This window comes from Corvus moneduloides, chromosome 3 (genome assembly GCF_009650955.1).
Source record: "Corvus moneduloides isolate bCorMon1 chromosome 3, bCorMon1.pri, whole genome shotgun sequence".
Taxonomy (NCBI): Eukaryota; Metazoa; Chordata; class Aves; order Passeriformes; family Corvidae; genus Corvus; species Corvus moneduloides.
Window position 1 is genome coordinate 103620763 of NC_045478.1, and position 12558 is coordinate 103633320.

A 12558-nucleotide genomic window follows, 5' to 3' on the forward strand; every position below is an offset into this window, starting at 1 on the left:
GATCTATATTTTTTTGGAAATGTAGTAAACAAAGTCCCTCTACAAAGATCCCTCATAATATCCATCAAGGCTAAACTGGGTCAAGCACTTCACATATTCACAATCAGTGGGGAGTAAGGGTCTGTTTTCAAAGAGCAAGATCATTGAAGATGCCTTCCCTTCTCATTGACCTGTGCTACCCATCATATTCACGTGGACATGAGGAAAAACTTGAGCAGTGGAATTGCCAAGACTGCAGATGATACAGAATTACCTAGGATGGTGATGGGGATTCAGTGAAGATTGGGGAAAAAGGTTTCCAGAGTAAGTTGTCTGCAAAGTGGCAAAGGAAATCCCGTGCCAAATGGAAAGAAACTGTATCATGGAAAATAAACCTTACAATACACAAATTGTGCATTACTGTTAACACTCACAATGCAGATTTAGAGTTAGTCTGGAGAGCAGCACTGACAGTGCTACCACCTTCCTCAACATCAGGCATCCTCCCTGCCAGTCAGTCTTGTATTTTGAAACACCTGTGGTCTTACAATAAAGCCAAATTCCAATCTGCATGTGTTCTGACTCCCTAGCACAAAATTCCTGACACTGTCCTCTTGCCTGTCTGAACATCTTTGCATCTGCTAAAATTTTTAAGATTTGGCCATTTTTTCTTACAATCCTGTGTCCCCATTGAATAGGTTATTCAAAAGGCAAAGAAAAGACCAGGGGTAAGCAGCATCCTGCCTTTTATCAAAACCTTTCTTTTATGTGGGATTCTTGTATACACCTCCTGAACAGTGTGGAATTAAACATCCCATCTTACAGGTTGCCTTTCATTTTCATTTAATTTACACGTGGTCCTACAGCTTCTCTTTTATTTCCAGTGCAGTGTGTTCTGAATACATCAGTTTTATTAGTATGGCCTGCTCACATAATCTCACAGTCTGCTCATCACCTTTGTCCTAAAGAATTTCATGATCACAGCCTGTTTCTTGCGGTACCGATAGAAAACCCTCTTCATCCTTTCTTTGAGAAAGGATGCTTTGTTTTCCACCTTCTTCTTAAGAACTAAAGAAAAAAGAAAGGGAGAAAACCTACAAATTCTCCTTATGGCATTCTCCTTTTCCAACAGTTCCATCACTGTGTGCTGCATTTGTTGTCTTTCTAATGTATCCCTGCAGCAGGATGATGCTTCTTCGCCAAAGTTTTGTCTTGTCTGTTCCCCACTGTTTATACAGTTATCATTAAATGTTCCTGTCATATCTTAACCTTGTTGGTTTTTTGTTTCATCTTTCCCAGCTCTCTGTAACCCACTCTCACCTCAGCACACAGCCATTAACATACAGAGCACGGCTGCTGCTGTTGTTCCTCTCATTATTACCATAATGGCTCAGGCCAGAGGAGAGAAGCAGCTTTAGGCACTGTACAAATAACAGACAATCCCTGACAAAAAGAGAAAGCTCTAGTGTTGTTCAAAATAATAATGAAATCACTCCTGTGAGTATCCCTGCTCTTCCTTTAAAATATTCATTTTTAGCCATTGGAAAGCTACTATTAAATGCAATGTGTTTTCCCTCTATTTTTTTGACAGAGTGTCCTGGGTATAGAGGCAAGGGGGTAGAGCTTTTAGCCCTGTCTATTCTATACCATGCACTCTCTTCAGAAGCATTTTTATTTGTTTGGTGGTGAATACCCACCTTTTGCGGGTAAAACTCTCTCTTTTGCACACTCTTTTATTAATAATGTTGTGGTTATTGCGGTTTTTCAGTGAATTTGGGTTCCAACCTATAATTTCTCGCAGTGTTCCTCTATTATGGGAAGAAGCAGGGGGGAAAGGGGAGCAGCTTGAGTGGGTCTAATTTCTCAGCTGGATTTTAAACCAGCCCACAGAGCTGACTATTGTGCATTATTTCTTCCTCAACACCTCACTTTCCAGCTACTTTTAGTAATGGCGTTGGAGCCACAGCAGGTGAATCCCCATGACACTTCCCTTGCATTGTTTCCTTTATTCATGTAGGGGATTGGCTCTATACTGAGCCATTTCATAGAAGTTTGGGTTGGCCACTGTGGCATAGAGGAGCAAGGTTTGGAGCTTTGGATGGTAGTGTAACATTGGGCTGGCACCCAGGGCAGACCTACAGGACCAGTAATAAATCGTGAAATAGGAGGGAGCATAGCAGGGGGGTGGAACCAGATGCTCCTTAAAGTCGCTTCCAGCCCAGACCATTTTATACCATGATTCTGTGATTTCTCAGTGTGGGAGCTGGAGGACAGAAGTGCAGGTGAGAGCTCCATGGTTCTCAGAGATGTGCTCACCAGAGCAGGATCTCCTGGTCCTGGATAGCAGGAATTTGGTCCCTCCATGCCTCCTCACATCCCAGCTTCATCCTCCTTCTGCAACATATCACCCACCTATGAGCGGGCCAAGGAAGTCTTAAGACTCTTTTCCACCCTAAACAATTCTGTGAGTCTGTGATTCTCTGATAATGGACATTCAGGAAGGTCCCCAGTCTCTCCTTTGCCCTGGTAATAGTTCTGGGAGGTTATTGCATTAAAGCTGCTTGAGTTTATTGTCATGCATTATAATATTTCTTTGAATAGGGATGGAAGAAAGGGAGGGACACCATGGTGAGGGAATTTAAGGATGTGGAATTTTCAAAAACTGGGCTCTGTCCCTAGTTCAGGAGGTATTCTCTGGCCAAGACAGCACTCTTCACATCTTTAGGATGATGATAATATTCCTGGCTGGTAGTGGAACCCTTAATTGATCAATATATGGAAGACACTACGTTAATGCAAAGTTATTGTCCCCAGAAAATAAAGACATGCTAAAAATAGCGTAGTACATTTTGATAACACCTTTGTTATTTTCTTTTTATGTTCAGTTCCTTTGAGTCTGTCTTTTTTCTCGTTAGGAAAGCTTAATTACCATTTTCACTTTCATTTCATTACCGGGGCCAGGTTTTGGTGCTCTGTAGGCAGCCACTAATTGTTCAGTCCCCACATGAGATGAAGGCTTCTTGGAGCAAGGAGCACTGCAGGTATGGATGGAACAGACCCTGCTCTGGATGGAGGCAGGGAATTAGAAAACTTTTCACTACAAGGCAGAGCTCTAGGATCCCAACCATAAAGAAAGGCAAAGGTTTTCTGAGGTAGCTTTCCCTGCTTTTTAACGCTATCAATTTGGACCAAAGCTCTTAAACTGCTTTGTTTTTCTATTGAAGCAATCCTGGGGTAGAAGAAGTGTCCTTACATCTGTGCCCCCAAGCTGCTGGATGCCCATTTCTATAGGTTCCCATATTAGTGTGCCTAGCAGAGAGGCTGTACGGAAGCAGGGAAGAAGCTGACTGAGGAAATTCAACCTCCGGGTGCTCCTCCACGGGGCACGACAATGACCAACGGTAGAGGGTAAACAGAAAACATCAAGCTCTCCATCCTGCCTCCCACTTTTTTTTTAAAGTATATTAATTTAATATAAAACTATATCTGAATAATTTTATGTACTTTATATCACATTTGTATAAATAAATTTTATCATATTTTTATAATGTTATATGAATTTTACAGAAAACATTTCTGAAGGTCTGTGAAGGTTGCAGTGGCAGAGGAGGTATTTGGGGAACAGGGCTGGAGGAGGAAACACCAAAATAATGAACAGGAGGAAGAGGAGGAACCAAAGCAGAAGCAGGAAGAGCAGAAGGGCTACCCTATCCTCCTGCCAGCCTGTTTTCCATGTTCCTTCTCACCAGATAGGCTGTAGGTGTGGGGTACACCTGGTACCTTGCTAACACTGTTTTTATCAATAGCAGATTCAAAAGTAAAGTAACAGGCTTGAATTTAGGAGACTGAACGTGCAGCTTGGCTCCTCTGCTCTGGCTGGGAAGGGAAGTCCAGCCTGATGGGTGGAGTTACGTGTTAAATGTAAATAAGTAAGGCTGCGAGGAAGGCTCAAGCTCTGTACACTGCTTATCAGCATTAACACTTCCCCCTACCATGGCTCATATTTCCAAGCAGCAGCATGAGGGATGAAAAGAGAATTTAGTGTGATCAGGGCACTGTCATTTACCTTTTGGACATGGCCCCTGCTAGGGGCTGCCAGGAGCACGAAGACTGTGAGACTCAGAAGACAGCCTTTGTTTCAGCATTTGAGACAATCTCTCCCAAGTTCATTGCAGTGGGCACCTCTTGACTTGGAAGTCCCCAACAGCTTTGGGAAAGAGCTGAGCTAAAGGAGGTTTTGGGGGTATGATACGCCTTCCCTTCATTTTCTTCTCAGTGTTGCCCCGGGACAGTGTTGGCACTGGAAGCTGTCAGCAGTGGGATGAATGACCTGTCTTCATCTGACAAACAACACCATGGAGTTTTAAGAATACCATTAACAATTATGTGCAGGCAGATGGAAGTTTCCAGCCTGGAATGCTCTGTGCTGAAGAAGCTGTGCGAAGCAGTATTGTCTGCATGTGAATTACTCATGGTGTGAATAAGTGTGGCTGAGCATTGTTCTGCACACAGAAAGGCTGAAAACTTTGCTCCCTCCAAGCTCCTGCAATTGGTTTGGTGATAAGGGAGCATATTAAAGCTGTCACCTGGTATTCCTGGCACATCTGAGGGCTCATATTGCAGTACAAAGCTCCCTGGGGAGGGAATGGATGAATGGGCAGATAGAAATGATCAAGGAATCTGTGATTCACATGTTTGAGGCAGGGTTCTCATTTTGCTCGCTTTGTTCTCTGCTAGACGTTTGTAAAGATAATTCTTTCTGACGATGAAACCTCCTTTGACATTTCTGAAAGCTCCCACACCCAGAGCTCGTTCTGATCCTTGGCTTTTAGAGGCAACCACAACTATGCTACAAATGAATGAAACCCTGCAGATCTTTAGATCTCTCCAGTGACCAGAGCTTTAAACCTAGAAGCCCCTTGGACTACGTATAAATGCTTTTGCCTTATCCCAGAATCGGCTTCTGCAAGAATGGAAGAGGAAGTGTTTGTCCAAGCACTGGTGCCTCTTACAGTGATGATATAAATTAATTTCTAGCACCCACGGGGCTCTGATAGCCAACAGAAGCTGAGTGCAGTCTGCCTGAAACAGATGGAGAATTTCTCAGCTCCGGACTCTGCAGAGGCAAGGAACAGTGCTTCTCTCAGTGCCTTTAGCTGTGTAACTCCTAGTCCTAGGCCTGAGTCTGGTTTTTCCTCAGCTTGGGGGTGAAACCAGCTAAACTGCTCAGTATTTCCAGAGCATAAATCCAGCAACGTGGTTGGGAACAACTCTGCAATTGCAGTGTCAGTTTTTGAAAAGAAGAAACTCTTCTGGTGGGCTTTCCCTTTTCTGCTTGTGTGTTTTGTTTGCTATTTGTTTGGGTTTTGCTTTGCTTTCTGATTTTTTTTCTATTAAGATAGCTAAGAACTCTTTGGACTACTGCCCTCAATATGGCTTCCCAAAACTGGAGCATGGACTAGGTTCTGGAGTGTGGTTTTCACCCTTGACCCTCAGAGCTGCTCTTCACCTCTGGCAGTGTTTTTGCTGTGACTTCAGTATGTTCAGGATCAAACCCAGAAGCAAGATGGAGAAGGTTGAGACTATCTTTTGGGTAGTAGTGCCTTCGAGCATACCTCCCTCCAAATAGCCTGGCTGTTTTAAAAAAGAAATGAACCAAAGTAGGACTGAAGTAGGAATTGGAGGAACTGAATGTGGATTTTCCAAGCCTCTGCCAGGGGAAGCAGCAGGTTCTGCATATTTACTGATTACAGTGTGCTCTACATCCTAGGAGGGGGCATTCAGAGCTGAAGGTGGGCGTATTTATTGTGTCTGGTTCACAAATCAGCATGAATAAATATTAAGCAGCGGAAAGCAATTGGACTGCTGACAAGTTATTTTTACTTGCTTACATGCAAGAGGAGGGAGGGAGGGAGGGAGCCAGGCTGGGCTGTGAGCTCTGCACGGGTACAGAGGGGCTGAGGGCTCGGTGAAGAGCACCTTGGAAGGGACAGAGAAGGATCTTCAAGCCCACCTCTTAAGTGAATGGCCCATATGGGACTGAAGCCATGACCTTGGCATTATTAGTACCCTGCTCTGACCAACTGAGCCAATCTCAGGGTCATTTGTCACTGTAATGAATAAATCAGGCTCTGGATCCATGGGAAGCCTTGGGAATTATTTTTACTAGTTTTTGTTTGTTTTCTTTTGGCATCTTTTCAGCAGGAAAATAAATTATAAAACATCTGTCAATACAGGAAAATTGTAAAGGAGTCAGGTTTTGGGTTTTTTGTAGTTTGTCTAACCTGAAGAAAAAAAGTCCTTCCATTTGGATTACATACACAATGTATGGTCTTTCATTGTGCTCTGGAAGGATTTGCTTGAGGAATACAAAATATTACATACCAACTGCTTGTGATAAATTTAATCCTCTCCCCAGCAGCAGCATTAGGGGCCTAATTTGGATTTACAGCAAAGCCTAGATAGCAATTTTTTTTAGTGCAGCAGCATAAAAAGCCCCTCATGTGAATGAGAATCAGACCCATTGTGTCCCCAGAGGTGTCAGAGGACACTTGTGAGAGCTAAGAATTTAATTCCCTAACATCTTCATTTTCTTAAGGATGCGTGGGGGTATTGTCAAATCTGAGGCTGGGCAGAAGAGCCCCAAAACATTTCAACTCCAAATCAGTGACTGGGAAGATCAGTCAAGATGTCTGGAGTCCTAAAGCTCTTTCAGGGAATAGGAGGCAGTGACTTTTCTCCAGGATCCCTGCCCCATGCCCAACAGTCTTTAGTGGATCCTTAACACAAGGTCCGTGGGAAGTTGCAGCTTCTGGGAAAAAATGAATTTTTTTGAAATGTAGAGCAACATCTCCATGTGATTTGCCAGATCCTTTCTAAATGTGTGTGCAAAGCCCACAGGCCACCACCTCCCTGATCCCACCTGTGGCAGGCTGCAGTGACTGCAGAACCAAGCCCTGAGATCTGCTCTGCTGTGCTGGGAGTAGCCAGGCTCTGAGAACATTCTGGAGGCAAGACTTGTCAGGAAAGGTAATTTTTTTTTTTTATGGGAGCAATTCACAGAGGTGAATAAAAGGGACAAGGGTTTTAGAGCTCCCAGGTCCTTCTTCATGTGTGAAATAGGAGCAGCAAGAAACAAGCCAGGGAACGGAAATTTAAAACTCTGGACACTGAACATCAGGGCCTCGATAGAGATATTGTTTTTACAGCACTTTATAATTCTTATCCCCTCCTCTCAGCTTACAGCTTCTTGTTAAACCAGCAATAAATTACCTGCCGCTCTCATTTTCTCTCTCCCTGTCTTTCCCAGAGGACTGAATGACTTTTTTACTTCTCCTCATGCTAAAAATGTTCCTCCTCCACTTACTGGTACCAAATGCTTTTCCTCACCCAAGGTGTCGCCAAGTTAATGAATCAAATTAAAGCCTAAAATTAAATTGAGCAGTGATTCTCAGTTTGTATTTAGGGCTGCAGCTTGCATGTATAACCTAGACCCAAAGATAGAGGTGTGTGTGCCTGAAAATCAGCTTGTTTCACACTGCTTTAATAAAATGTACTATGCTTAAATTGACTTTGTGCCACCCAAATAAAGCAGGCAGAATTCCCATGGTGATAGAGAATTGGCAGCCATACCGGGAACTTTTCCTGGCGCACAGAGCTGCTCTGTGATTTTTGGGTTTGAGGTTTTGGTGAGGGTGAGTAGCCCCTGGGGGGCTGCGGGTTAGCCCTGCACTGCCAACAGCATGTGCAGAGGGTCTCATTTCCAAACGTGGTCCTTTTGAACCACAGATTTTAATACCCACCGCTGGATCCATCCCACTGTCACTTCAGGGGTTTAGCCACTGGGCACAGGTGAATGAAGTGCAGAGCATCCCTTGGCTCTTCCCACAGATCAATGGCAGAAGGAGGCTCAGGTTTAAGCCAGCCTGTCTGGAAGGATCTGTTTCTCTTCATTAGGCCAGAGCTGTTGATTTGAATACTTCCTTCAAGAGATTTGTTTTGATTTTTTTCCTTTCAAAACAAACTTTTAGGGACAAATATATCTCTGTGTGTTTAAAATAAATGAAGAGCACTTAAAGTGAGGAGTCAACACCTCATTTCAGTTAAATCAAATATCTCTGCTCACTGAAAGTACTTGAAGGAGCCCGACGTTTCATTTCAGAAATCTTAAAAATATTTCTACAATTATTATTTTGGTTTAGCTACTGAACTGGAAAAGTGATTTATTTGCACAGCTCTGATTAAGGCAGAAAGAAACTTAAATAAGTACTTTGATTAATTATTCTATTCCCAGCTGAACAGAAGTGGGAATTCTAAGTCAAAGGAAAGTATTGCTTCTCTTTTCTTCACCACTTTGGTAAAAGGCTTTGAATATGCATGTATTCCCTTCCACTAGGGTAAGGCTTCTGCATGCTGCTGGGAGCTGCTTCGTGACATAAAAGTCATTTACATTTTGTCTGTCCCAGGTTTCAGTGGTATATTAATATTAAACAAAAATAATAGCATTGCTTTTCCACACTCACCCTGTTGTTTTCCACACCTCTTGCTCTCATTTCTAAATGTTTCATTGGTGTTGTCCTGCATGGGAGTCTGGAGCAAGAAGGAGGGAAATAAAGGGTGCAGATTTGAATACTGATAACAGTTCAGCTGAAAATTGCAATGTTTTGGTTAGTAACAAAAGTGATTCTACTTGGAAACGTGCCCTATGCTTCTCTTTCCTGCCGTGGCCGAAGGTCCCCTGCTGCACCCTCTTGTCCCCTCTGCAGAAGGGGCAGGAGGGAATCTCTCAGAGATGTGAAGCACACATGGGATGGGGAGAAGGGAGCAGGGGGATGCCTGGGTCAGGGAAGTTTTTGGAAGCTTTTTGGGGGTGGCAGGAGGAATCAAAATGTTAAATTCAAAAGATGTAGATGAAGAGCTCTGCCCAGCTGTTGGCACAGCTGGCTGTGCTCGCCCATCGTTCTGCCTGCAGGCACTGGGGTTCATCAGGGAAACAAGAGTCCGTCTCTCATGCAGGAATGCAAAGGCTCTGCTTGCCTCCTCCACTGTCTTTAAAACACATTTCAAATGACAAATGGTCAATCGATACAGGTATGGCTTTCCATTTTTTTTTGCTCAAAACATTGATCAATAGATGTTTCATCTGTCTGCTGTCGAAGATGTGATTCACTGGGACTCTTACAAAAGCGGAACCGTTCTGAAGTCATTTCTATTCTCCTTAAATTGCATTTGAATTTCCCCTGAAGCAGCTGCTCGATGCTTGACCATTTCTCAGAATTAGAGTTTTTTCCACACAGAAAAGTGTCTCAAAGCCCTGCACTCCTTTCTGGCTCCAATCTCAGTGATATTCCTGCATGTGCATAATTCCACATTTTTAGTGGCTGGATCCAGAGGAGCAGGATGTTGTCACAGAGATCCAAGAGAGAGCAGAGAGTTGTCAGGAAAGAAACCACATTATTATGGCTTTTGTTTTCAACATTGACTAGCCAAAACTTTTTTGGGTGGCATGAAAGAGCTGCTTACACACCTCAGTGCCTGTGGAGCCTTGTCAGGAGAGCAAATTCCCTGCTTACTGCCAAGCAGTTCTGCTGCTTTAACACTTACAGGAGCAGGAATACCATCATTTTCCTTGAGATTGTTGAAAGTAGGCATTGATAAGTACTTGGCAAGAAAAATGCCACTGTATTTTCTGGATGTGATTGATAGAGGGTGACTACAATAAGCCTCAGTTCTCCTCAAAGAGAGATGTCCCTCCACGTCAGACATGCAGTGAAACCAAGGCAACAAAATGAGAGACAGAGGTGGACGTCCTGTGTGAGCAGCTCACAAATCCTCCTGATCCATCCTCCTCACCTGCCAGACAAATTGCAATCGTCAGGCACCAGGCAAATGTGACATTTTGTGACACTGAGCACCCATAAGTGCCCCTCACACAAAGGAGGTGACAAGAAAACCACAGACTGACAGCGGTTCGTTGCATCCCTTGCAGGGATGTGGCCTCACGCTCCTGTCTTCCTTTCCAAAAAAACAAACAAGGGAGGTGATGTGGTTTTATTTGAGAAGCCCAAGAAACAGGCCACTAATATCCCATAGGGAAAGAGGATCTCTTATTCACAGTAAAAAACTCACCACTAGACCCCACGCCCTTTCCTCACCACTCCCTCAGCGCAGGGAGGCACACGACAAAATGGTGATGGGATCAGACAGAGTGACTGGCTGGGTATAAATGGACAAGTACTTTAAATAGTTGAGGAAATGGGCCCATGTGGTACCTTCTTTTAAGGCACTGTGGTCCTGCACATCATTAAACCAGTGTATTTTGGCAATTCCACTGTAAATTTTGAAGGCTCCGACAACTACAACTATGACAATTTTTACACCACTCAGGAGCAGGCTGACCCGACCTGAGATGTGCTTTGTGTTTCTGCTGGTCTGCTTCCTGCCTCAGAGCTGGGAAAGTAAACAGGCTGAAGAGTGAATAGACAAATAATTCTGAATTTGGTACTGATCCCTCTGGGTCTTTGTGCTGGTGATGCACAGATGGGCTGACAGGCAATTTCAGGTTCAGTACTGATCTCTGCAGACCTCCATAAGCCAGCTTGCTAGATAAATAATTCCAGTTTCTCTGCTGATACCCCTGAGTAAACAGATAGATTCACTTTCTGGCCCAGTCCCTCTAGCAGGCCAGTGGATAAGCAAACACACGGACAATTCAGGTCCTGCTGTGAACTCTCACGTCCTTTCAAATGTAGCTTTTGGATGTGAGCAGATCCTGCTCTTCACCCCCCTCCCTTTGCTGAAGTGGGGTTGCAGCTTTAGCTAGCAAGTTTGATTAAAAAAGCCAAACTTTGTCCCATCTTGTACTAATGTAAATCAGCCATGCTGAGAATTACTGCCTTTATTTTAAGAACTGCTAATTTTTAGAAAAGTCTGGTTGAAAATGGAACAACATCTCCTCCATTACTTCTGGCTCTCGTTTAAGAACTCTTTGAAACAATAAAATGGTGTACTTGCAGGAATTTCCCCTTCTATTTAACACCCAAATATAGTGATGCTATTAATATGAGACATCAGATTCAGTTTGCTATTTTGGGGTTTTTTTCTGGGTTTTTTTACTACCCTCTTCCCTTTGGTGCTGTGGAGGAAATCCCTGACTCTTGCCCCAGCCCCAGCCCATCTTTACAACCCTGGCTGATCTGAATCTACCTCCTTGTCCTTCAGAGCTTGGCTCAGCACAGTTTATGACTGGGGAGCCCCAACAGCCTCCCAAAAGGTGTGATCTGCTCCTACTGCCCCATTCTTTTTTCTTTTATGTTTTCTTAAAGAATATCTGTTCTTTTTTTAAAAAGCTAATGAAAAACATTTCACTAAGTGAAAAAAAATCCAGATTATTTTGGCCTAGGACTGCGGGATCTGTGGTGACCAGTGCATGCTGCAATTTGACCTCACGCTCATTCCTTTTTTTGTCTGTGAGGGATTCCCTGCATACATTTATCAGTCTCTCTTTTGGGAGAGAGAATAATGAGCAAGACAGAGTTGTAGTACACAGTACTTTCTGGGATATTTCCTGAGATCCTGACTCCAAAGGTCTTGATTCAAGAGGTTAATTTAACCAGATTTGGATTGAAAAAGAAATACCTAGAAAAGGTGAGGTCTCTTCTGTGTCTTCTGGATTTGTGGCATCCAAGAAACCTCCTTTTCGTGCCTGATTCCCAAGGCTTAGCTCTGTCATATCTTGACTGTAGGGACTGGGTCTTTGTGAGAGAGACTATCAGATGAGTTTATTACATACTGGTGATGCAGTGAAATTCAATTAATTTGTTTGCTCTGCTTCCCAGAATGAGAAATAGACATGGCATAAATGTGAATGATGCCACCACTCTGGTTCCCTGTCAGCAGATAAATGCAATCTGATGATGTTTCCAAGTCACACTGTCCTTCCTTGCACACCCCTGGGTTCTGTGATGCTGCAGACAAGATGGGAGGATGCTCCACAAACACACCTTCCCTGGCAGAGTGCTGTTGGGTTTGCATGGCTTTGATGGAGAGGTTATATTTGTGTCCTGAGAAAACCTGCAGGAGGGACCATGAATGGAAAGTCAAAAAGCTGCTGTGTCCTTGGCTGAGGATTCTGGCAAGTTTAGCAGGATGACACCCTGCCTGGCAGTGTGGGACTGGTGTATTACTGATGTGAGGGGGCAGGGGGGTGGAGAGTTCCAAAAGAAAATCCCAGGAGGAGTCGGGTGGGAAAGGTCATCACTGAAATTGTTTTACTCCAGCTGTCAAATTCTCCTCAATAAAGAGTATCTAATAGCTTTTTCCCAGAGGAGTGGAAATCTCTGTTCTTAGATTCATCCTAAAGGGGATGGCTTGATAGCTTTGAGAATTGGCAGTCCGTGACTTCAAGGTATTTGGTACAATTAAGTCCCTCTGCAGTCCATGAAGTACCACAAATTCTGCAAGTCAGTCCAAGGTAAAAGTTCTTTTCCCTTTTGTTCAGGTCCTTTTGTAACAGAGAAGGTGGTGCTGGCACCAGGAATTTCCTCCAGTTTTCTAGGTTTCCATTACATTTGCTGTTTT